The 27,442-nt window shown below is 38.5% G+C and overlaps 1 protein-coding gene across 1 annotated transcript in view; it reads right to left on the reverse strand.

Moving 5' to 3' along the window:
* The window catches only part of CACNA1C (calcium voltage-gated channel subunit alpha1 C), an 879,081-nt gene that overhangs the window by 683,381 nt on the left and 168,258 nt on the right, over window positions 1-27,442 (reverse strand). The window lies entirely within an intron of this gene.

The raw sequence follows: 27,442 nt of genomic DNA on the forward strand, positions 1-27,442 counted from the left end.
TGTTTCCTCCCACGTGTTTGACCATCCAGAGCCACTGGTCTTCTTGCTTCTCCTTCAATACCACCCTCCATCCCCTGACCCTGGGACTTTTCACTGGCATCTTCGATCCCTAGAATGTTCTTTCTCCCCACCTTCATTTCCAGTTTAATTGTGCCATATAAATAATTCATCATTTTTTTCTCTCAAACTCTCCCTTTAAGACTCAACTAAAGTCTCACCTCTCCTGTCTTCTGCTCTCCTCCCATTTCCTCTTTTTTCTTTTCTATAACAATGAGTTTCCCTTTCTTGCCAAGGCTAGACTTCAGTGGCCACTCACAAGCCTAATACTACTATTTATTGGCAGGGGAACTTTGATCTGCTCAGTGTTTGACCTGGGGCCAGTTCAACCTTTCTTAGACATCCTGGTAGCATCTCCTGCCACTGATTCACAATATTGGTGCTGGACTTAAGATACCCAATCAACATTAACCTTCTGCAGTTCAGAACTCCTGAACTCAAGTGATCTAATAGCCCCCACCTACCCAGTAGCAGCATTAACAGGCATGCCCCGTGACACCCAAACAAATTTGATGTATTTTTATACTGAAGTATTTGCATGCATGTGTATGTGTGTGTATGTTCAATCGCCTTTTGTTCATTGAAGAGTGAAATTTATCTATCTCTCCATATTTGTATACCTTTCTTTATGTACCCCAATTATAAGAAATAGCAAGTTCCACTCCCTTCCTTTCTCCATTCCATAATAAAATATTCCTCCTTTTACTTTCCCTTCACTTTTCTCCTCATCATACATTCAGAATAGAGCCAATCCACCTCCAGAACCTCTGTTTTTCTTAACTACCTCAGTACCCTTTGAAGACATTAAGGTTCTGAAGGAATATTTGTCTTTTATCTCTCTCTATTAGAATGTTAGCACTATATCATTGCATAGTGCTCCTTCCAATTCTCCACATAAAATTATCTATTTTTAGGTTTCTCTGTGCTCTTGTGTTTATATTTTGAATTTCCTACTCAGCCCTGATGTTTACACCAGAAATGCTTGAAAGTCAACTATTGCATTAAAGTTCCTTTTTTATTCACAGCAGGATTATACTTGGCTTTACAGGCTAAATTATTCTTGGTTCTAAGCCTATATCTTTTAGCTTTTAGAATACTTTATTCCAAAATCTGTTCTCATGTATAGTAGAAGCTGCCAGCTCTTGTGTGATCCTAACCAGAATTCCTTGGTACTTGAAATGCTAGTATCTGGCTACTTGAAATATTTTTTTTCTTTGACATGGAGTTTGGGATTTTGGCTATGACATTTCTGGAACTTTTCCTTTTAAGATTCCTTTTTTGGGGATGGGAGGGAATCAGTCTTTCTATCTTTTTATCTTTACTTTATCTTCTGATTCTAATAGATCTGGGCATATTTCATTTATAATTTATTGAAATACAATATCCAGCTTTTCAAAATGTTGTTTTCATGGGTTTTGGTCATTCTTAAATGATCTCTTTTCAACCTCTTTTCCATTTGTTGTTTTTTTCTTTTGGAGGGGGGAAGGTAGGCAATTGGAGTTAAGTGACTTGGCGAAGGTCACATGGCTAGTTTTTTTTTGTGTTAACTTTCTGAGGCTGGATTTGAACTCAGGTCCTCCTGACTCCAGGGCTGGTACTCTATTCACTGAACCACCTACCTGTCTCCTTTTCCAGTTGTTTTTAATAGAAAATAGTTTAATTTTCTCTTTTCTTTTTCTAATCTCATGGTTTTGTTCTACTATTTTTATTGTCTCATGTAGTCATTGATTTGTGGTTGGCCTATTCTAGTTTTCAAGAAGTCTATTTCTTGGGTAAGAATCACCATTTACTCTTCTAAGTCAATTAGTCTCCTTCTAACCCCCTTTTTTTGAGCTTTTATTTGATTCTTTATCTCTTGCTTCATTTCTATTAAATATTAATGTAATCCTTGTGGAAATTTCATTTTTTTTCTTTAAATCTCTGCTTATAGTTATTATGGCACTACTTCTTCATTTGAGTAATCTCCAGACCTACACTAATTTTAAATACTAGTAGGTACTTTATTTGATTTACTTACCTGTTTAGCTTTAGTTTCTGATTTAGATCTATGTGCCAGGGTGTTTGACCCTATTTGGTTTCTACAATGACTCTACTTCCTGGGGTTATGCTCTACATTTGTCTTTGAGGTTCTGGATGTAGGCTACCCCCATTTGAACATTATATTGATACATTGGTTATTGCTAGCTATTGCTCCCTTGGGCTACCAATGCTCCCACTCTGGAGTTTTCTGATCATAGTGGGACTTTCTGACTACCCTGTGACATTCTTGGCACATCCCTCCCCACAGGGACTTGAAGGCTACATGTGTCCCATTTCTAGCCACTCTAGGAGGTTGTCCTGCACTGGTGGTGATACCTTTTCTGGTAATCCCCTTTCTTATTGCCCTCAGACTTCTGGCTACCTTCTTATGCAGTTATAGCATAGAATGCATCACTTATATTTTCTTAGAAGATTTTTAAATTATTATTTGATTTGCTGAGAACTTCTGGGTTTTACTAAAGCATATTGGAAATGGACAGTCTGCCTCCCATTCGAGTAAGCAGTCATCTTGGCTGGAAGTCACTTAACATTATTTTTTAATTCTTTGAACAGTTATCATCATGTTATTCTACCCTGGAGAGGCTGTATTTTTCTAAACCTTCATTAAATTGCAGAAATAACTTTCAAATGGATCCTCTTCCCTCCTGCTTTTCTGCATCCACATTTTGGAAAGGGTAGAGATCTCCCCAATTAATCAATTGTCAAGGGATATGAAAAGGCAATTTTTAGAAGAAGACATCAAAGCTACTTACAGTTATATGAAAAAAAATGCTTTACATCACTACTGATTGGAGAAATGCAAATTAAAACAACTCTGAGGTACTACCACATATGTATTAGAAATAACAAATGCTAGAAGGGATGAAGAAAAATAGGTACACTAATGAATTGTTGGTGGAGTTGTGAACTAGTCCAACCATTCTAGAGAACAACTTGGAACTATGCCCAAAGGTCTATAAAACTGTGCATACCCTTTAACCCAGCAATACCACTACTATGTTTATATCCAAAGAGATCAAAGAAAAACTAAAAGGATGCATATGTACAAAACTATTTATAGCAACTCTTTTTGCAGTGGCAAACAATTGAAATTGAGGGAATGCCTATCAATTGGGGAATGACTAAAGAAGTTGTGGTATATGGTTGTGACAGTGTACCATAAGAAATGATGAGCCAGATGGTTTCAGAAGAACATGAGGAGATCTATATGAACTGATGCAAAATGAAGTGAGCAGAACCAGGAGAATATTCACATTAATAGCAACACTGGAGTATGACCAACTGTGAATGACTTAGCTATTATGATCAATATGATGATCCAAGAAAATTCCAAAGGACTTGTGATGAATAATGATATCTACCTCCAGAGAAAAAACTGATGATCTAAGTGCAAGGTGAAGTAGTTTTCTCACTTTTAGATTTTTTTCTTGCATTTTTTTGTGATAAGGCTGATATGGAAATATTTTACATGACTTTACATGTATGATTGATATCATATTGCTTGCCTTTTCCATGGTGGGGTAGGGGTGGGAGGGAAAAAGAGAATTCAGAACTCAAAATTAAAAAAAAACCTATTGTTAAAAATAAATTAATAAATATTTTAAAGAAAGAAAAATGGGGCCAAATCTCTTTCTTCCCCCCTCCTTTCTCTCTCTGTCTCTCTTCCTTACTAGCTATTCCAAATGGAATTTTGTGTAACCAGCATTAGGGAAAGGGGTGTGGATGCTGGGCCTCCCAAATTATTCTACCTCTAGACTAGTGGCATCAAAACTCAAATAAAAGGTGGGGCACCCACAGGAGATGGGAGGGCCACTGATCCATACATAAGGATTCCTGCAGGCTACATATTGACTTAGTTTTAAAATGTAATATTATTTATGTTTTATTGCATTTTTACCTCTTTTGTTAAATACTTCCCAATTATGGTTTTTTTTAAGCAATTGGGGTTAAGTAACTTGCTCAAGGTTACATGGCCAGTTATTTTGTGTGGGTGCCAGGTATCTGAGGCCAGAACTGATCCCGGGTCTCCCGATGCTGGGGCCGGAGCTCTTACTCACTGCGCCACCTGGCCACCCCCACCAATTATGTTTTAATCTGGTTCCTGACACACTGAGGAGTGTTGAGGCTGCATGATTACATGTTTTGCATCTCTGCTCTAGACAAGCAATATTTATGGTGTGGTGGATAGATATAATTCTATCCCAATACCTCTCTTGGAGATAAATGAGGAAAGGATCTTGCAGCAGGCCATAGCCCTCAAGGCAGAAATCAGTCTCCCTTGGAGAGCAGTGAGCCAAATCCTAGATCAGATATCTATCCATGCCAGAGGCAAGCTGCACCATCTATATGTTTAGACAGCAATGACATATATATCTATATATGTAGATATATATATATCTGTATCTATATCTATATATATAGATAGATATTATGAAATCATTACAACCTAAGAATGCATGATGGTTTGGGGTACTATACTATTTTCCTAGAATCCCTTTATTTTTTTTCTAACTTCCTTAAAGCATATTATATATGTTGTCTCATAGAGGACATGAAAAACTGAGAAAGAATGAAGATTATACATTATTCTATTTTACAGATAACAGAATTGAGGCACAGAGCTGTATGGTTGAATCATCATCCAGGATACAACTTGCACTTAAAATTTTTGGTCCTATTTCCCTATTTTGAGGTTTATAAACATTTGAGAAAAAAAGAAATCAGAAAAAAAGTAGAGTGAATTTACCATCGTAGATGGCATAACGTACAAATGCTAACTCCTTTAGTCCTGACCCCTAATCCTGACTACAAGACTAGAAGGAAATCACTTTTTCTCTCAGAGCTCATTTCCCAATCTCGCTGGCACTGTGGAAAAGGTGCTCTGGGAATTAGTCACTCCTGAGCCTCCCTGAACCTGGAAAAAACAATGGTTATTGTTAACCAGTTCCAACTGCCACTTAAAAATGCAAAGGGGGAGGGGAGAATGTGAAGCTGGCATTCCCATTTCTAAATAGAATACTATGCATAGGAAAGAATGAGTTGGGAATTTCTAAGCAAAACTATAAATCCTTCCTCAACCAGTCCTTTGACTCGTCCTTCCATTCCTTTCCTTTTTAGAAGGGCATTAACAAGGTCTTCAGAAGGCAAGGACATCTCCATTTAGCATCTGATGGCCAAGAAGATAACTCCATGCAGTGTGTCTGTCAATAAGAGCAGGATAAAACAGACACACTGAGAGCTTTACTCATTAACATTGGTGTTGCCATGACAATAAGCTGTTGCCAGGTAGCGGGGAAGTAGAAGAGTGAGAATTAGCAAAGCCTAAAAATAAAGCCCGTTATGTTTCTTCCCCCGTTTAGATGTCCATGTGTAGCAGGAGATAATCTTGCCTCCTCCTCATTCCCCAGACTTTCTCCCTCTGACCCTGCTACTGACCTCCAAATCTTCACAGTCAGAGACAACCCGCCTCACCCACTTTGAACATAAGCACACTGGAGACTCTTGCCCTTCTCCAAAGTCTAGATCACCATTCCACACAACAGCAACAAAAAAAACGGCAGCTGAACTTTGCTGGCAGCTGAAATCTCAGCAGCGAGGGAGAGTAAGGGGGCAAGTCAGTCTTTCCCACCACCCCACCTCATGCCCAAAGTAGAAGTTCTCAGCTTAAGTCTCTTTATAGTAATGCTAATGTTAGTTAGGGCCTTACTCCATGAAACTTGAGCAGATTTATCTCTTCCTTTACGATGTTAACACATCAACTTCTAACAAAAAGTAGACGTCTCTATGAGACATCAGTGATTTGTCCAATTCTTTGTTTCTGGGAAAAGGCAAGAGCCCTTTGGACATTTCATTTTTTACTTCAGTGGTGAGGTAAAACTAAGGGAAATACAATTCTTAGGCTGCATTTGGGGCGGGGGGGGGGCGGGAGCTGTGGATCAGCCACCAGGATAATACTACACAGAAGTACTACATTTTTAACCTTAAAATTTCTACTGAAAAAAGTCCAGGTCCTAGTCCTACACATTTCATTTAGTTGCTTTGGGACACAAGGTGGCTCAGATTTCCCCTCTATAAATGAGTGGGTTGCAATGCAGTATACCTATGACCCTTCTACTGTTAACATTCTATGATATTCTATGACTCTAGGAAATCAAGAACATGATTTTCTTTATTGGAAGACAGAGAGTGATGGGGCAGGAGAAGAGAGGAGGAATGACAGGTCACAAAGTGAAAAAGAAATCAGGATAAATATTAATTGTGATAACACTTGACATTCATCTCCCATCCACTGTTCTCCGCCCCACAGAATATTAAATCTTGATTTCAATTTATATAAAGATGTTCCATACTTTAAGCAGATCTGACATATGAAAATGTAAGATTATAGCAAGGATAAATTAGAAGGTGTTTATTTGCTTTACAGAAGGAATCATACCAAGATGTCTGTAAATATAAAGCTCCCCTAATTATTTTGAGCTCCCCTAATTAAAGTTACAAAAACTCAGTTTACTTACAACTACTATTTACAGAAACACTGATTCTCAGAGATGGAAGGTCCTTCAGAGGTCCTTGAACAAAAATCTTCTCAACAACATACCCCCAACGAGGTCACCCAATCTTAAAGTCAGAGGACCCCCTCCTTACAGATGCCCATTGTACCTCTAGAGAGAGTTAATTGTTAGGAAGTTTCTCCTTGCATCAAATCTAACTCTGTGTCTTTGCACCTTCCATCTGTCATCCCCTGTTCTGCCACCTTGTACCAAACAGAGTCTAATCCCACCTCCAAAATGATTATCTTTAAAATTTTTGAAGACAGCTATTATGCATTCCCTGCCCCAGGTCTTCTCACTGGACTATATCTCCAGGTTAGCCAATACTCCATTGGGTGATCGGGGAGCATGTCAACTTCACCATCTAGTTGTTTCCTTGAGCTATCTTGCCCTACACCCTGCTGGACCATCATTCCTCCAAACCTGAAATTTCACCTTCCAAACAGGACCTTCAGAAATAATCCCCTCACTTACAGGGACAGGCAATCTACTCAGCTTTAAAACTCCTAACAGCACAGGACTGAACTGCCTTAATTGGCAAGTGAGTGAAAACACCTAGCCTACTATACCTTATTGACCCCAGACCAAATGATGTTTCATATTCTATCAAACCATTTTTTCCATACACTCTACATACCTGTCTCACATACACACTTTCCACTTCACACTCTAGATACTATCATTAGATCTATGATATTATTCCTTCTGAAAAGGTCATGTCAATCAGTTGCCTTATGGCTCCATTCACTATCGCTATGTCTCCTAATATCAAAACTCAGTTTCCTGACCACCACTCCCCTATATGTGTTGTCTTCTCCTATTAAAATGTAATCTCCTTGAGAGAAGGTGTCTCATTTTTTTAATTTGTAATTGCTGCCATCACACAATGCTTGACACATACTAAGTGTTTACTAATGGTCTTTCATTCATTTGTTCATAAGATTATTAAACAGCACAAGGCCAAACACAGATACCCAGGACAGTCCACAGGAGATTTCTTTCCCATGATGCCTTCAACTCATTGATGGACTACTCACTAGTTTCATTATTCAACTAGGTCCAAATCCATCTAAATAAACTGACTTATATCTCTCTTATCTTGTCCATAAGAACACCGTGAAAGACTTAAATCAAAACCTTTGCTAAAATCTAGGAAAATTGTAGATGCAGTCTTAACTGGTAGATTTAGAAAAGTATCATCATGTGTACAGCAAGGTATACACATATATGTAATGGTAATGGTAATTTGAAGATCTTCCCTCCCCCTTGATAGGCCTAAGGGAATGTGAAAATCTTTCCTGATTCAAAGACCTTCCCTGCCCCCTAATAGGCTGAATGCAATCACATGAAGTCTGTGGTGGGAGGAGTTTGCTGAAGGGTGGAGCAGAGCCCACAGGAAGCCTGGAGTCAGAGCAGTTAGAATTGGAAGGAGAAGAAGACACACCCAAGGTGACAGCAAGGTTTGTGAGTGTTTATTTGTGGGAAGGCTAAAGGATTGTGTGCCTCCCTGCGGTATTATGATGTATTAACTTCTTTGTTACTATGATGAATTTGAGTTTCTGATGTTAGGATTTGGTTTTCTGGTATATGAATAAATGTTTTGCTCCTGTCTTATATATGGAGAGTCTATTATATTTTGCAATTGAGAACTATGCTAACATATTCATAGTCACTGTCAGTGCTGTGAATATTGTGTTGGCACTACAATATCTACAAACAATTCTCAATTATCTACATATAAGTTTACTACTATGAGTTATTAGAAGCAAATGTTCATTGCAAGCTTGGTTCTCTCTTCTACCAAACACACTCTGGAATGACCTCTTTGTCTAATCTCAAGGAATGCAAACTATGTTTAATATGAATATTCACCTAAGCAATATATTTATTTCTGTTAAAGTAACTCACTCCATATCTCATCACCCTGGACAAACTCTACATTTCCAAATCCAAATGGGATTTTTTTTTAATTACCCACTCCTTGGATTAGTTAAATCGCTGCTCTATTCCATTAGTGTGAATAATTAAGAACACCACATAGAAAATAAAAGGGGACACGGAGAGAGACATAATTGGGTAGCTGGTCAACTGCTAAATGACAAAACTGGTACATATGGATTCAGTCTTTTAAGAAAAAAACAAACACTAAAGCATCTCCTTGCTTCCTCCTGAATGAAAGAGCTAGCTATGACCATTCAACTTAGATGAAATTCCACTGATTATACATAATGGAGAAAACACAGTAACTTTTCACATTTCTCTGGAAAGGTTATGGTCAGTGTGCATGTTTTTTCACTGCCAAAGAGAACAAACGTCCCCTATTCCAATGGAGAAGGTCAGGGTACATGAGGGACAAGGCCTGCACCCAGGCACAAACACAAAGTGCACATGCACATCCATAATTCTGATAAATTTGATAATGTTACAGTAGGCTGCTCATTACAAGGTCCAAAGGGAAGCAGTTAAGAGCTCTGCAAACTGCTAGCACCAAATTAAATCTGACCCTGACCCAAGGGCATCAGGATTACTCTCATGGTCTTTGTGGTTTGTTGCTCTTGGGTTTCTATGAGGTAGCTGCTTCCCCAGAGGAGAAGGTGGGGCAGTACAGAATAGGGGAGTCATTGTTTCCTGTTTCTTTTTACAACCATAGCTGGAGGCATCTTCCATCTGTCACAGGTGTCTATTTGGTGATGCTCCCAATGAAGCTCAACCTCCTTAAAGAATATAATGGGAGTGATGGGTCATTGTATCAAAACTGTTGATGCCTTTTGTACCAGAACCGAGTTTATGGGTAGTAAGCACCTAATGATGTTTCTTGGGGTTTTATGTTTTAAGAATTTCTCTTTTGGGGGAGAAAATAAATAGCTCTCCTATACCTGGCCTATTTTGTATATTCAGTACTTTCTAGAAGAATTCTGTTCATCTCTTTGGGGAGATCCTACACATGAGCTAAACTTCAGTTTAAGAGAGATTTTCCCAGGGCTCCAAGGATGATGAGCCAGAGAGTAAAAGAAGAACCTGATTCCCTTCTTTGGGGAGGAGGGTCAAGCTTCCCCAAGACATAAATCCAGTCTACTAGGACTTTCAATTTCTTAGAGGGAAAGGTACCCCCCCAACATGGGTAATGGAATCTTTATGTAAATGTGTTATTTAGGGGGAGGGGAAGGGAATAAGTATTTATATAGTGCCTACTATGTGCTTGGAACTATGCTAAGCACTTTACAAATATCTCATCTGATTCTCACAACAATCTTGCTATTATTATCCTCATTTTAGGTTTGAGGAAACTGAGGCAAATTAGATAAAGTGACTTGCTCAGGATCAAACAACTAGTAAGTGTCTTAGGCGAGATTTGAACTTGGGTCTTCCTGATTCTAGGCTCAGTACTCTACCCAGTATATCATCATCATCACCATCATCATCACCACCATCATCATCACCATTACCCGAGCCCAGTACTGGATGAAGAGGCAGACAGGAAGGAGGAAATAGTAGCAACAACAACAAATAAAAACGATAATGAAAGTTGACATTTACACAGTATTTCACAATTTACAAAGCATTTTCACACATCTCATCTCCTTTAACCCTTACAACAGCCCAGTGAGATAGATAGTACATGCCTTTCTTAAAACGAGGTAATCAAAGAGATTAAGTGACTTGCCCAAGGTCACAAGGTTGGTACATTGCAGAGCTGAGATTTGAATACAAGATACAAGTCCAGTGACTCTTAATTCCAAAGTTCTTTCCACTGTACAAAGGGGAAAGCATCAACCTTTATTAGATTTCCTCTCTATCCTAACATGCATTCAGTAAATTCAGTGTCGGTAACATGTAACCAGCAACTCATTTGAATTCATCCTCTTTTATCCAAAGCATATATGATGCTAATCTCAAGTGCCTTTCATCAGTAGCATGTTGAGAAGCAGACCTGTTGAGTCATGTGAGTCAACGAAAGACCAACAGGCCTTTGAGTCTAGAGATGTAGGCTAGTGCTCAGACGTAACTGTCACTTGCTATATGACTTCGGGGAAATCATTTAGCTTCTCTCTTTCTCAATCTTTAAAATGAGAATAATACTGCCACCCTCAGTTCTTTAATAGAAGCAATAGTAATAATAACAGGCAGCATTTGCTAACTACTATGCACCAGGCACTGTGCTAAGTGCTTTATAAACATTTTCTCATTTGATCTTCACAGCAACCCCGGGAGCTAGGTGCTATTCCCCATTTTACAGTTAAGGAAATTGAGGCAAACAGAAATTAAGTGACTTGCCCAGGGTCATATCTAGTAAACGTCTGAGGTTAAATTTTAACTCTGACCTCTCCTTCCCTCCACTAATGCAGATCCCAACTTCTCCACATGTAGTAGAAAATTTCATGATGTGATCTAAAAACTTCACCACCCAGAGGCTAACCTTTAAGGGATAAGTCTCCAAACTTAGCTAGGGTGATCTTCAGAAAAGCCTGTAGCCAAGCCTTTCTCAATTGAGAGGAGTAAGAAGATATTGTCTATTAAATGATCTGAATATCTAAGAAGAAAAACTTTGCACACAAGCACTTATTATTATTAACCCCAAAATACAATGGATTGCTAAATTCTACCCTGCTGTGTGTCTTCTCATCAACCACTGACTCTCCCAATCTGCAGAGCCTCTCCATTGCCCATTCCAACTCCAATATTTCAGAGAGGCTCCATCATCCCCTTTTATGGCCACAGTGGAGAGTGTAGGAAAGAGAAAGGAAATGGTACAGTTGTGGTCAGATTTGTTGATTCACATGCAGACCCCATTCTGAAAAGAAGCCTAGGAATACTGTTCTGTTGCACTAAGCAACCAGAGAAAATAAATCACATCAAGCTACAGATTAGACTCCTCCCTTTCCCCTCCTTTCTTCCTTCAACAGATAAATTTGTTTTCTTACTTCGTATCTGCCATTTTTAGAAATGGGATGAAAGTAAAACATGAGCCTCTCCTGGTGAGAAGGATAAGTCTCTCTCTCTTGGCATGTGTTGCTGAATTTCATACAGCTTGACTTGCTGTGCGTATCTGATAAGAGCCGCTTATACAAATATAACCAGACACACACGTTAAAAAAAAAAAAAACATGCAGCACTTAAAATAACTGGATTTTAAACCTTCTGATTTAAGCTGAGAATTTGATTTGGGGACCGGATGGATCTTGGCTCCTGAGAAAACAGAGCAATTACTGTTTTAAAGAAATACCCGGGTAACCTTTAAGGAAGCCACTGACTCAAATACAGAAAAATCTGACTTGCTTTCTGCCCTCATCAGATCCCCTTGGGAAGTACAAATATCCTTTTGTGGATGGTTTCCAGAGATATGTTTTCTGAAGCTTGAGACAGTTACGTTAGATTTCAACTCCCTAAATTGTATTTCTAAAATATAATTAGGGATTCTTCATCCTTAGCCAAACAGTTGCTAACAAGGCACTGTGTGGTGCCAGTTAACAACCTCATGAAGCTGCCCAAAAACCCAGTAGAGGGGTTTTTACAAAGATACATGGAACTCCATTTGTCTTCCTGAGTTCTACCAAGTGTGGGATAAATAACAACTCCTCCCAACAAACTTCCTTGTTCTAAAACCACTTAAACAGAACTTTTCAAAGAATTGGACATTTTGTGTTTGGGGAAATGGGGAGCCTTAATCTGTTCAGATTTGTGGCACTGATCAATTACTTTTTAGTCTTTTGGTTATTGTCTTTTACGAGAAAAGAGAAATACTAATTTGAGCCTCCCTCAAAATCAAGACTTCAAAAGGAGGTTAGGGAGAGAAGAAAAGGAAGGAAGGCTTCTGGGATGTGCAATTCTATGTTATTCCTCCTATCTCCAGGCCACTACTGGGAAGTTGGAATCCTTGCTCCTTCTTGCCACTTCCAGACTTTTCCCCAACCACTCAGCAACCTCTCAGCAACCTCTCCTCCTCTGGGATTCATGACATCCAAATTGATCAACCAATCCAGATCCTGATGTTCTTAATCTGCCTAACCCCAAGACATTCTCCCTCTTTCCTTAATGATTTCAAGGCCTTGCTCAATGCCTTTCTCTCCACCCCTTCTTGCCCTCACACTAGAAGACTTCAGCATAGATACTGATGGTTGGGCTGTCATATTGCTTGTTCCTCAATCTATTCAGATCCCGTTACCTACATCTCCACTTCACTCCATCTCAGCTACACATGCAAAGATGGTCATACCTGTGATTTTGCCATCATCCACAAGTGTTATACATCCATGTTCATGAACTCTGAAACTTCTTTATCTGATCATAATCTTTTATCATTCCATCCTTCACTTTGCCTTGTGACCCTGTTCTTCCTCCTCCTTGTGACCTCTAATCCCTCACCCGCTTTAGTAACTTGCCTGGTATGGAAATGCTCTCCTACGTTCCCAAACTTGACTCCATAGTAAACCATGTCAACTCTACACAATCCTTTTTTTCAATACCTTACTCCTTTGTTCTATACCTGAGTGCAGCTCAAAAAATTCTATCCTGGATTGCTCCCACCATCTATCCACCTCCTTTCTTCCTGTGTCTATGCTGCTGAACAGAGATAGAAGAAATTACAAAACTGACCTGATTTGGTTTACTACAAATTTAATGTTATCCAATCTCAACTGGGTCCTCACTACAGCAAGGCCATCCTTTTACTCTCTCCTATATACTCCATACCACTTCCTAGAGTGGCTGTTCCCAACATTTTCATTGTTCCTCAAGATTCCAATAACAAGGGGCAGTTTGGTGGTGCAGTGAATAGAGCACCAGCCCTGGAGTCAGGAGGACCTGAGTTCAAATCCAGCCTCAGACACTTAACACTTACTAGCTGTGTGACCTTGGGCTGCTTAACTCCAACTGCCCTCCAAAAAGGCAAAAAAAAAAAAAAAAAAAGTTTACAGTCAAAAAAAAAAAAAAGATCCAATAACAACCCTTTCCCCACTCTTTCAACTGAGGACCTCACCTCATTCTTCACCCTCCACTCCAGCCCTTAGCTTGTTTTCCAAGAGTTCCCTCTTCTCTTCTTCTCCTTATTTCAAATCCCTTAGATATCTTCCCTCAGTAAATCTTCCATTACTCCAGTTTGTAATGAAGAGATGGCCCTTTTCATTGCTAAAGCCAAACCCTGTGTGCATCCTTGATCCCATCCTTTTCCATTTTTTCTAGAAAATTCCTCTCTCCCCCCATTATCATGCCTGGTGCCTAAAAAAACTACTATGTCTTCTCTATCCTTCAAAAACTCTTATTTAATCTTACTATCTCTGCTAACTATCATTCAATATCTCTCCTTCCCTTCTTAGTTAAACTCTTTTAAAGCACCATCTCTACTCAACACCTCTACTTCATGTCCTTTCATTCTCTTTTAAATCCACTGCTTTCTCCTTCTGTCCTATAGTTGCCTGTTCCAATTTATGAGTTCCTCCTGGAAACTCCATTTTGAGCAAGGGTCCAGACCATCCAATCCTTCATTCTCCAAACTTTGCCATTACACTTCAGCTGCCCTTTCTCTCTTCTCATTTCCACCTTCATAATACCTCTCATATATGTCTGTGTGTATATGTATATGTATAAACATATATGTGTATATATATTCATTTCCCACCTTCCCCCCCAAATCATAACCCTAGCTTAAGTCCCTCATTACTTTTGGCCTATTGTATTAGCCTAAATGGGCACCCTGTCTCAAGTGTCTCCCCACTCCAATCTGTCTTCCATTAAACTGCCAGTATAATTTCCTTAAAACTCCATCTGACCAAAAATAGCTAGTTAGAGTTACACTAGCAACAAATGCCATACTGACCTCCTTCACTATAGTACTTACCATTTATGCCTCACAAATTAGGCCCGAATTTTTGCAAGAGTGGTTTTCATTGTAGCTGTTCTTTCACCTTTCCCCAATTTTGTGTCCTCAACAATAACAAATACAGGCTTAGCCTATGATAGTCATTCATCAATAATTATTTGTAGATGAATTGGTTGATTAATTGACTATGATCTGATCCGGATAGAAAGAAACTGGAATAAATCCTGATCGACCCATAATGACTACTTTAGAAACCTTAAGCAATTCCAATTTTCTACTCTCCTGGTTCTCTTGAATTTTAGTTTCCTATTTTATCCAAAAAAAGAACATTTAGATGTCCCCCTTCAGCTGCTGCTGTTTGTCCTCCATTCTCAGAGGACCATGACATCAGGAAGATGATGCCATGACTTGCAAGTGAATTGGATTTAAGTGAGGGAGGGCTGTGCAAAGTCACCAGCCTCACTTTCTCCTCCAGAGCCATCTGGGCCCAGTGTCCTGATATAGATCAGGACAACTGGAGATGGCTCCTCCTCCTCTCTACATTCTCCTTCGGGTCATGCAATAAATTGTTTCCAGACTTTTTAGAGATGGTTTGGCTGTCAGCTTGGGACACAGCCATAGTTGCCAGGTATCTCAATATACTGTATTATTTAGGACTGTTCAACACTGATCACTGGAAGTGTTCATCTGAGGTTAAATGACCACTATGGCCACTTGTCAGGGATGTTACAGAGATGATTCATCCCCTAAGTAGAGAGTTGAATGGAATATGAATGGATGCTATGATTCCACAAGCTTAATCCCCTCTCCTGAGTAAGTTTGGTCAGAACACTTCGACACTTTCTGTTTCAAGGTGGAATGCAGCAACAGCTCATATATGTAAAACCTTATGTCTGTTCTCTGGTTTGGAGTTCACCAGATCCCTCAAGAGAATCTACACATAAACACAACTGACAGGATTATTCTAGTATCCATTGCTTGATTACTTCCATTTTCCTACCAGACTATTTTACAACCTACATGTCACATTGAAAATATGGAAAATTGGCAACCCTGGGCACGATAGTCAAGTTATCCCAGGCAAAGGTTTTCCTGGCTTATGTGCAGAGCTATGTCTCTGTGCTTCAATCAATCAAGACATTTAAAGGTCCCAAATGAGTAACCTGTTGGGGAAGTTGGCAGTGAGAAAGAAAGGAGGGAGGAGAACCCAGATCCTGTTAAGTTTGGGAAAGCAGCCTTGACAACTTCTCAAACAGTTTGAATCTGTGAATGCTCAGCATGTGGCCAAAGGCCTTTTCCCCTAGAAGAGGAGTAAGAGTTCTTTGGGATGCTGTGTGTGTGTGAATTGGAGGGTGGGAGTTAAGGAGAGGAGCATATATTCAGAGAGAAATGTAACTCGTCTGTTTCTGATTCATTTATACATAACTCATCAAAGCGCTATTTTGCAAGAGCTATTAATGTCCAAGAAGCTGCCTAGCCTCCCTAAACCTTCTTTTCCCTCCTTTGAAGTGGTGGCTTTGCAGACGTCACACATTGCCAACACAATGAAGAATCAAGACCCAGAGCATTGGACTCAGAGCTAGGAGAGAGCTCAGAGATTTGGCAAGACACGTATCTGATGTGAAGCTCCTTCAGGTCACGATGCCCCACTCCAGCCAGTTTGGTTATGTTTAACAAGCATGCTAGTGTGGAAAATATTCAGGCCTCATGGGTCAGGGACCATGAAGTGAAGGGGGGAAATGGGGGTAGAGAGGAAAAAAGGATTTAATAAATCCTCATTTATTCTAGTTATTTGTTTGGCTGTGGCCATGAGGTGGGGGCGGGGCGGGGGAGTGGGAATCTTAGGAGAAAAATGTCCTTCAGCATGTACTTTATCTTAGCCGATATGGAAAGCCACACTAAGAATGAGAGATCTCATGAGTAGTGAAGGAGCAGCCTCTCACAACAGAATGAATGTAAGACTGAATCAGACACTCCCAGTTCGAATCCCATATGACTTTCAGGGGCTGTTTTACCAGGAACTACACCAGCATCACTATTAGCTACACGGGAAGGAAGTGACTGCAATATCTGCTCCTGCCTTCTTGAAACTACCCCTAGCCCTGACCTGATCTAATAAAAGGATGGATCTCAGAGGAAGAGGTAGGGAGGAGTTTGCCTGCATATGTGTGTAGGAATGCCTCACATTTATGCAATGAATGCATTCCTCGAAACTGTCTACATAAAAAATCAGCTTTTAAAATAAGTCAGATCACATTCTAAATGTGCCAAGGGGGTTCACTTCTGGGAGAGGCCCTCTGGTGACTACCCTGGGACAGCAGTGGACCTTCTGTGGCACAATTTTCAGTACCCAAACTTACTGTTTCCTAAGAGTGCTGTCATCTTGATTTTGCTTTCTGGGAGGCATTGGACAAGTCATTTGACTTTTATGGGATTTAGTGTACTTATCTGTATATTGTAGATCTTGAACCAGGTGATTTTCTAAGGTTGATTTCCAGTTCTAAGTCTAATAAACCTTTCAAAATTCTAATGTTTACAGATTGAGCCTTCCAGAACCAGGAACTATCTCTACTCAAGACCTTAAGACATTGAATAGGGGGTGGCTAGGTGGGGCAGTGAATAGAGCACTGGTCCTGGAGACAGGAGGACCTGAGTTCAAATTTGACCTCAGATACTTAACACTTACTAGCCCTGTGACTTTAGGCAAGTCACTTAACTCCAACTGCCCTGCCCTTTCCCCTCCAAAAAAAAAGCAAAAAAAAAAAAAAATAGATGCATCAAATAATGGAATGAATTGCATAACCTTTGCCACAGAGAAAATCTCATTTGCTGGTGGGATTTTTTTAGTCTGGGTGTTTCTCTCTGGGTCCCTGCATCCTCACAAACAGGAACAAGGTACTTTTTTGCCCTCTAAAGCAAGTGTGGGCAGGGCTGGACTATATAACCCACAACAAGTCAATGGAACACCCTTCTAAAGGTCCAAGAGTATTTCTATCAGTTGCTCATACCTGAAATTGCTTTAAAGGGGGAGAAAAGCTTTCATTCCACAATTATAATTAAAGCTTAAAATACAAATATCCCTGGGAGGGAGAATACAATTATTTAAATTCACTCTAAGGGGCAAATGACTAATTCTAGATGCACTTCAATAACAGGTTTTATTAGGGAAAAGGGAGATAGGGAGGCAATGAGGGAGGAAGGGCAAGAGGTACTCTGGAAGGAGAAAGGGGCTTAGAAAGGTGAAACTGGAAAGGTTATACACCAAAGAAAATTCTTATTTATTCCATAATTTCTAGGATTGGTCCTATAGACACTACATGGAAAAGACTCCTGGACTATGTTTTCAGCTGCATCACTTCCAGCTCTCTATGATCTCTGAGTTGTACCGCCTTATAATTCACTCTAGCCACAAGATCTTCAAAGCCTAGTGACTCTAGATATTTCTAGAATATGTGTACTTTATCTGCCTAGCTGTATAACTATATTCTATTATTAATATAGTCTGGAGTGGCTAGTGGTAGTGAAGAGCCCATGGAGAATTGTCCTTGACTCTTGACTTTGTTTTATTCAACATGTTTATCAATGTCTTACCATATTTGGAGAAGACAGGGCTTAGAGGAAGGGCTAAGGATTGGAGGACAGAATGAGGATCCAAAAGAATCTTGAAAAACTTAAATGATGGGCTGACTCTAATAAGATAAAAACAAATATAGGGAGAAAAGTCAAGTTCTATACCAGGGCTCAAAAGTTAACTGAACAAACATAAGCATGACTACTTAATAGCTACTGGGTTTGGGAGGAACCATGGAGCATGTAAGCTGCAAGTTCAAATATCAGTCAATTGACAAGGCAGCCAAAAAAGCTAACACCATGGTGGACTGCATTAGTAGAAACATCATGTACAAAATTAGGGTTCCATTATAGTCTACCACTGTTAGGCCTCATCTGAAGTATTCATAGCATTTCATCTTAGGAAGAATGTTAGCAAACTGGAGCATGAGCAAAGGAAAGGATGATGGGATTAGAGTCACTTTGTACAATGGTCACTTAAAGGAATGAGGGGTGTTTTGGACTTCTGTTTGGCCTCAGAGAGAAGAACTAGGAACAATGGGTAGAAGAGGCAAAGAGGCAAATTTTGACTTAATATAATTTTTAAAAATATGACAATGAGAGTTATCCTAAGGTACAATGGGTTGCCTTTGGAAATAGTGAATTCTCTATTACTGGAGGTCTTCAAGCTAAAGTTATTAGTATCATAGAAGGGATTTATATTCAGCCTTACAGATTAGACTCTCAGAGTGCTTCCAACTCTGAGATACTATGATCCTATTAATATTTGGCACCCCTGGGCAAAATTTTCCTGGGCAGGGTTAATTGCACCCAAGATAAACTCCATGTAAATTACATATATGACTTTGGATAAATCACTACCAAACTAAAGTCTAAACTTCCATTTCTTCATCTTTCTAGTACCTAGCACAATGTCTTGTATGTAATAAATGATGAATTGAAATGCTTGTTGATACTTCAAAATAATAAAGTTGGACTTAATGACTTCTGTGGTCCCACTTCAGTTTTAAAATCTATTATCCTTCTAACTTTTTTCCTATGGTAATTTCTGGAATAAATAGGAGCATTCTAATAAGAGAAACTGGGAGCATAATTAAGATTTTGGAAAAGTTTCCCAAGCTGTGTTTGCACACAAATGATGCAAAAAAAGCATCATATCTATGAACCTTAAATAGGGTTATATCTACTGACAAAGTTTTTTGCTTTGTTTATTTTTTCCTTCTCTTTTCTCTGTACCCTTTGCCCAGTAGATTATTGTCTTCTTGCTGAAAATTAACAAGGCAACAAAATAAAGAACATAGGTAGGCAGGAAAATAATATATTCTATCTGTTCATATTGTGAAGTAAATGGATAGAGTGAACATGGAATTGCTCACCCCCTAGAACTAGGGGGTCAACTCTTGAAATTCAAACAAAATATAGAACAAATAAAAGAAAAAAATTGTGTAAGGAAGCAGGGAGCAAATTTAAATAACTAATACTAATTTCACTGGATTCATGATGTCACTTGAATCTCCACTTTCTCCATTAGTGTAGACCAGTTGTGTCAAACTCAAATTGAAACTCAAATCCATACATAAGGATCCTAGTGGTCTGCATATTGATTTAGTTTTAAAATGTAATATTATCTGTGTTTTATTATATTTTTATTTATTTTGTTAAATACTTCCTGATTACATTTTAATCAGGTTCAGGCTACACTGGGGATTGTTGTGGGCTGCATTGTAGTCTGTGGGTGATGTGTTGACACCTCTAGGGAGTCAACCTTTCCATACCTTTTCATCCTTTTGATTCTTATGTATGTATTTCATTCAGTCTTTTAAAGAGAATTCACTCAATGTACTGTAAGTTTTCATACAGGTCTTGTAAATATATTTTTGTGTACAGAAAAGAAACACTAGTATTATTCATCTGCTATCGAGCATGAACATTAAATCATATCCTTTGGATCCCAATTCAAATCCTACCTTCTACAGGCAGACTTTTCCATCCCTTCTTAATTCTAATGATTTCTCTTTTCTAATTCTTTCTTACTTATTCTACACATAGTTTGTTCAGACATATTTGTTTGCTCCATGTCTCCTCTGTCAGATTGTGACCTCCTTGGGGGCAGAAACTGTCTTTTGATTCTTTTGGTGTTCTCAGAGCCTAGAACAATGCCTAACACGCAGTAGGTACTTAGATGCTTATTGACCAACTAATCACAACCTACATAATTTTTATCAGAACAGAGGTGATACAGTAGGCAGAAAATATAAATTGGTACAAGAAACAATTACATAAATGGATAAGAATCACAGATACCTTATAGTTAGAAGGTACTTTTATAGATCACTTCTTTGCTTTAAGCAAAGAAGGCTTTATTTTATAAATAAGGTTACTAAGATGCAGAAAAATCATAGACTACATATCTATAAGAGGTCCTTAAAGCAAACTAAAGATATTTTAAAGTTTAACTCTAGCATTTTGAAGTTTAAGACCATGACAAACAACTATTTCCTCCCAGAAAGCAACTCTGGGTATTACTGTCCAAGAAAGAATAGTAAGCTAATTGAATCATAGATCTGACTCATTATAAGAATTCTGGGTTTGCATTGTGGAGGGCTTTCATCACCTTATTCCTTTTCATATTTCCATGTCCCCAACCCCCTGAACACTGCTTCCAAATCTCACTGTGGTCCTACTTTCATCCTACAAGTTAGTAAGGAAGAACATTCATAAGATCATTGATAGAGAGCTGAAAGGGTCTCTAAAAGTCATCTAGTACAATCCCCTCATTTGACAGATAAAGGCCCAGAGAAGTTAAATGACTTTCCCACGGTCATGCAGGTAAAAAGTTGCTGAGTCAGGATTCTTTCCACAGCTTTTCTCTGACTCTCATCTATGGCGTGAAGATAACTTTATATTGATTTATTTTTTCTTTCAAACCTGAGTCAACTCCCATATAAATTTTAAAAATACTTTACAATTTGATAATGTGGAGAAGCTCATTAACACTACACAACAGCGAGAGAATACCTCCACATATGTAACAAGGACTACAGCAGACAAAGCTGTAATTAATTGCTAAACCATGTGTCACTCATGTCCAAAGAATACATCTCTGAAATTAACCTTTGCTGCTATCATCTGTTTTTATATCACTGTCATTTCCCAATATATCCTTAAAAATAAGATAGAAAGAAGGGAACAATGCAGTTCATCAAAACCACTTAATGACACATCAACACCAAAAGTGTTATGCTGTTTGTGTTCCACATTCAAAGTGATTTCACTTCCTCCCCTCCCCGAACAAAAAAGCTAGTGAAGTACATTCCTTTTGCGCTGTCAACAATGCAAAAAACCACTGCTGTGCCCAAGGGTGCTTGTCTTCTCCCTGCACTACTACTAATGGGAACCTCTTAGCCCTGGATCCATGTATTTGGACCTAACTGAAGGAAACAGGCCTTTAAAGAGATGGGCTGGGAGTGGGAATCACTTAAAGCTTAGGTATGGCCCATATCGAGGCTCATCCCCAAAAGAGAAAAGAGAAAGGGAATCAGAAACTTCTATTCTCTCAAACTCACACAGTTGCCCACTCATCTCAGCATTGCCTTTCAGTTATCTACGGTAAGGAAATAAAGTTAAAGAAGCAGCAAAGGCCTGCAGATCCAATCTTAAGCATCTCCAGGGCTAACACATGCACTGGTTACCATGAGTGAGCACTGCCATCTCTGCCAGAACAGGGTCTGTGCCCTTCTCCTACTCCTTAAAGGGCGTAGGGCTGGAGAGAGCTCTATGACTCATGGCTGAGAGAGACAGAGACAGACAGAGAGAAGTGGGGAGGAAGAAAGGGAGCTGTCTTGACTCTCAGAGTCTGTTGAGTGTGTCAATGGCTAATTATCTTGATAACCCCCTCCCTGCCCCCCCCCCCGCCTTCTCACTCTCAATGGGACCAAGGAACCAATAGGAAGATTTCTAATCATGTGTCCTCAGGAAGTTTCCAAGGGAGCTCAATGTATATGCCATGGAATGGCCCCTGGAGCCCATATGCAATGTGTTGTAAGTCAATCCAACCCCTACTACACTTCCTCAGAGCTGACTTTGCTCAGTATAATTAAGGGAATTCAGTTTCAATTTGCCAGTCTTATTGTACTAATATTTTTTCCATTTACATTATGGTAGTCATTCTGTATATTGTTTCCCTGGTTCTGCTCACATCATTTTGCTTCAGTTTAGATGCTTTCCTATTCCTTCCAGAAGGTATTCTTCACAGTAATCATTTCTTTTTTTTTATTTAATTTTTTGGAGGGGGAAGGTGAGGCAATTGGGATTAAGTGACTTGCCCAAGGTCACACAGCTAGTAAGTGTGTCAAGTGTCTGAGGCAAGATTTGAACTCAAGTCTTCCTGACTTCAGGGGCAGTACTCTATTCACTGCACCACCTAGCTGCCCCTTATTAATCATTTCTTACAGAATACTTCTGAATACCCTCAGAAAGAGTATTCTGTTTAAAAAGTGATAGAGACTTACTGAATACAGACACACATATAAGCAGCCTTCTCAGAGAGTCAAGATCATTTCCTCAGTTTCCTCATCTGTAAAATGGGGATAATAATGCTGACCTCCCAAGACTGCTGAAACACTATATAAGTACAGACTTGGACATAATTTAAGAGAAGACACCATACATAAATGCAAACAAACTCTGATGCTTCCAGAACCAAATCTGACTTTTTTTTTTTTAAAGCAATGGGGGTTAAGTAACTTGCTCAAGGTTACATGGCCAGTTTTTTTGTGTGGATGTTAAGTATCTGAGGCTGAAACCAATCCCAGGTCCTCCCAACTCCAGGGCTGACGTACTTACTCACTGTGCCACCTCGCTGCCCCGTCTCTTTTTAATAGGATTCTAAAAATTTTAGCTGAAGGGCACTCTACAGATAAATCTAGTAAAAATTTGTAATTTTTACAAATTAGGAAAGTAAAATGAAGAAAGGTGAAGGTATTTATCCAAGAGTACAGAGGTTGTAAATTGCAACTGGATTAAAATCCAGACCCTCTACAGCAAATCAAGTGTTCTTTATAATGCACCACATTTCAATAATTAGAAGATCCTTCCTTCAAGATACCACCTGTGGACACAGATACTTACATAGAATACTAAAAAGGTAGCTAAGAGCTCATCTTCTCAAGTTCAAATACAGCTTCAGACACTGTGTGACTCTGGGCAAGTCACTTAAACTCTGTTTTCCTCCATTTCCTCATCTGTAAAATGGCGATAATAATGCTGACCTCCCAGGACTTCTGTAAACACTGTATAAATGTTAGCTATCATTATTATATCAGGTCAGATTCTAATCCCAAACCCATTTAATCCTCTGGAGTAGGCAAACTACAGATAAACAATGGGACAATTTCATACAGTAGCATCTTAGTATTAAAAACTAATTTAAGATTAAATTAATAATTAATAAATTAATTATTTAACAAATAAAATTGATAATTTAATAAATTATATTTAATAAATTAAAACTAATTCCTTAATTCACTAAACTTAACTCATTAAGCCCATCTAATGTAAACAAACAACCCAAATGAAATTAATATCAATTCATGTTAGATTTGCTACAAAAAATATGTGATAATTCAAGAATGCATAAAGTGATGAAATTTAAACTCTGATTTAAACTGGTACGCTATGTTGGCATGTGAGTATATTTTCAGGAGGACAGGGGTGATTGTTATTGTTATTGTTATTGTTCAGTCATTTTCTGTTGCTAGGGGGGTACTAGGCTGTGAAGTGAATAGAACAGCAGGCTTAGACTTCAAATCTGGCCTCAGACACTTAACTGTGTGATCACCTAACCCGTATTGCTTTGTCTATAAAATGGGCGGCACACTGGAGAAGGAAAGGGCAGACCACTCCAGTGTCTTTGCCAAGAAAACCTCATAGACAGAAGTCCATACAGTTTTGTAGAGTTAAACATGACTGAATAACTAAATGCTCTATGCTAGGCCCTGAAGAGCTGAGGATTCCTGTACAAAAATGAGATGTTCTTTGCCTTTACAAGTAAGTAAAGGATTTCTACACAATAAATACTTAATTTTTTTTTGGTGGGAACAGCAGTAACTGGAAGAATAAGGAAAAGACTTTTGAAGGAAGTAGTGACCGAGCTGAGCCCTGAAGGTCAAGGTTCAAGGACACAGAGGTGAGACAAGAAAGCCAGCACAATACTTGTTGACTTGCAGAAGGAGAAGGAATATTGTGCACAGGACACAGAAAGTAGGTCAGCCTGGCTGAGAACATGAAGGGGAGTGATATGTAGTCATCCTGGAAAGATAGGTTAGAGCCAGATCATGAAGGGTTTTAAATGCCAAAAAGAAGAGCTTGTTCTTTATCCTCAATGCAAGAGGAAGGCACTGGAGTTGCTGAAGCAGAAGAACAACACAGTCGGAATTGTGCATTTGGAATATCATTTGACAGCTCCAAGGAGGACAGATTGGAGAGGAGAGCAATTGGAAGCAAGCAGACCAATTAAGAGACTATTGAAGCAATCTAAGCCAAGATGGAAGCTGGAGAAAGGACTGAGATTTCTGGAATGTCGGAGTTTCTCCAATCATATCTCTTATTTTATAGGTGAAGAAATTGAGACCCAGAGAGTAGTCATGAGTTGTCCAAGGCTGTAGTAAGTGATGAAACTCAAACCTGAACCAATGTCTCCTGTTACCAAATCCAGGGCTCTTTCCACCATGTAATATAGACTCACTATACATAAGATGTAGCTAAGCTCCATTAAGGATTCACGCCATACATATTAAGAAAAGATGGAGGGGAGCAGTGGGGTGAAGGAGCCTTGAGGTGGAATAACACATTTCTTTTACTGCCAAGTATATTCCTAATTGTGTCAATACACCTTGAGATGATGAAAACTTTGCTGCTTTGGCTGGCAGAAAATCACTGTATTCCATCCTACAGAATTTTCTAAATCTTTTGCTTAAATCAATTGGCAATGTCTAAACACACATGGGAAGCAGAAGTATATTACTAATTAGGTGATGAAGAATGATAGGTTGTCATAGTAATATATAACATACAAAACATAAAAGCACCCTCCTTTAAAATAGAAAAAAGGAGTACATAGATTCATATTTTTCCTATCAAAAGGGTGTTTCAATATTGGGCATGCTCTTCAATACACAAAAATATTGGAGATTTGAAAAAAATAATTAAAATTATTCCATACGAATCTTGATGAAACCTCCTAACAAGAGAGGTAATGAACTCATACTGATTGAGACATGGCCAATGCAGTGTGTTTTCCTTGACTATACACATTTGTCAAGGATTTTCTTTTTCTATCTTTTCTAAGGCAGAGGAATGTAGAAGGGAGAAAAAGTAAATTTTTGTTATTAGAAAAAATTACATTTTTTGAACTCCTGAAAAGAGACATAAAGCTTGCTTTAGCTCATCTGAGAAAGTGGCTCGTCAACTCTTTCCATTTTCAGCTGGTCATTCTGTAAGACAACCACAGACCATGCTTTTGTTATTCTCTTGCATGCCTGATCCCAGGTTCTCTATTATTTTCTGTAGTAAATTTGCTCAGTTTTGGGGGGTTCATGTGTGTGATGATTTTTTTCTTTAAATACCAGGAGCTATCAGAGGTGCTGACAAGTGTATCACTTTAACAGAGTTTGTTACAACTTCTTACATGGTTTTATTTTAGTTTACCTCATGTTAGGTAAATTACTGTGGTTGTAGGAAATCTGTTCCTTCTTTTTCTTACTATTCCTAGGAAGTCTCATTTCAACTTGCTAACCAATAGCTTTCCAGACAGTAAGATGCTCAGTCTTCATAAAACTTCTGTAGGGGATGCATAGGAAATGGAAATACCTACATAAGTTAAATTCAACCTAGTGTAGCCTTAGATAGTATGACAAGGGCTTAACTTTAGTCCTTGAATAGGAAATATGATATTTCCTCATATGACAAAGCATCTTTCTTGTTCTCATTTACTCCTCCTGTTTTCCTGGATGAGTTATATCTCTTACATTAAAATAGCTATATTATACCTTTCCTGACCTCATAACTAGGCTATAATTTCAGGGAGGTTCTCTTCTTCAATAAAACTTATCCATCAATATGAGATTATTTTCACATATATTCAGCCTACTGTAAACACAGCAATACAATTTTTTAATACTATTAAAACTTATAACGGCATTAAGACTTTTGGGATACCCCGACTATGCAATCAATGGCTGATGCCATGGTAAGAATCAGTGGAAGAAAGGTGTGGCTATCAATAAATAAAAACAACTATCAAACACCAATAACAGCAGAAGCCACTTGAGAAAGTTCTTGAATATTTGTGGAAAGGTATTGGAAAATTATGTCAACATCTAGGTGGTATTCAAATAGAAGATGTGAATGTAATAAAGACACATAGAAAGGAATACAGAAAACAAAATCATATTGAAAATCCTAAATAACCTTAATCAAGAGTCAAAAGTAATATAAGAGGTAAAAACTGTGCAAAGAATAAAGTCAACAATTCAGTATCAAAGACTTAGCTACAGAACTTTCCTAAGAGATCCTATACATATGAGACAGAGAGAATTGTTGAAGATCAGATACATGGAAAATTTCTAGTTGACTACATGGGCACAAGAAATCCAACATAAGGAAAACACAATTTGGATCAAATGAAAAACAGAAAATTTATGCATCATAAAGAAAGATTGGAATTTAAGAATAACTTGATGGACCAACCACATTTTTATCAATTGATGCACCAGCTTTCCTAGGCTTAATAAGATGAACAGTAGAATAGCTATGCCAAAGGAGATAATGGAAACTTCTTGATCAAACCCTTTCAGAAGGTGGCCAGGCATCATAAGATCCAAAATTATTAGCTTAAACTCTTCAGGGGAGCATGAATTACCAGTGAGATTTTTTTTATTAGCTTCCTTTCAAGCAAAAACTTAATCTCACAGAAGGCTTAAAATATGTGTTACCAAAAGACGTTGTACAACAGAGAGTCCTCCAAATATAGACCAATTACATGTTAATGTACTTCATAGAAAGCATTCACAGATTGTATAACTAAATATATGTGTATGTGTGTATATAAACACTTATATAACAACATAATGACTTTGGAGAAAAAACAAAGGGTGTGTCAAAAAGTCTCTGTGATCAGTTTGGTAATTGCTGAATAAGCCACCTGAAAGCATTACAACATATGTACGGTCTTTGTGGCTCATCACAAAGTCTTTGGTTCATTTCCATATTTATAGCTTAATCATGTATTTAAATGTATAAAATAAACCTAAGTATCTTTAGAATGCTAAAATATTTGATGTCCACATGGAAAACTGTTCTACCAACAGCATAAAAATGTAGGAACAATGAAAATAAGGGATTTTTCAGA

This window comes from Petaurus breviceps, unplaced genomic scaffold (genome assembly GCF_028583685.1).
Source record: "Petaurus breviceps papuanus isolate PSGF00001 unplaced genomic scaffold, PetGlider_PUasm1.0 216, whole genome shotgun sequence".
NCBI classification, from domain to species: domain Eukaryota; kingdom Metazoa; phylum Chordata; class Mammalia; order Diprotodontia; family Petauridae; genus Petaurus; species Petaurus breviceps.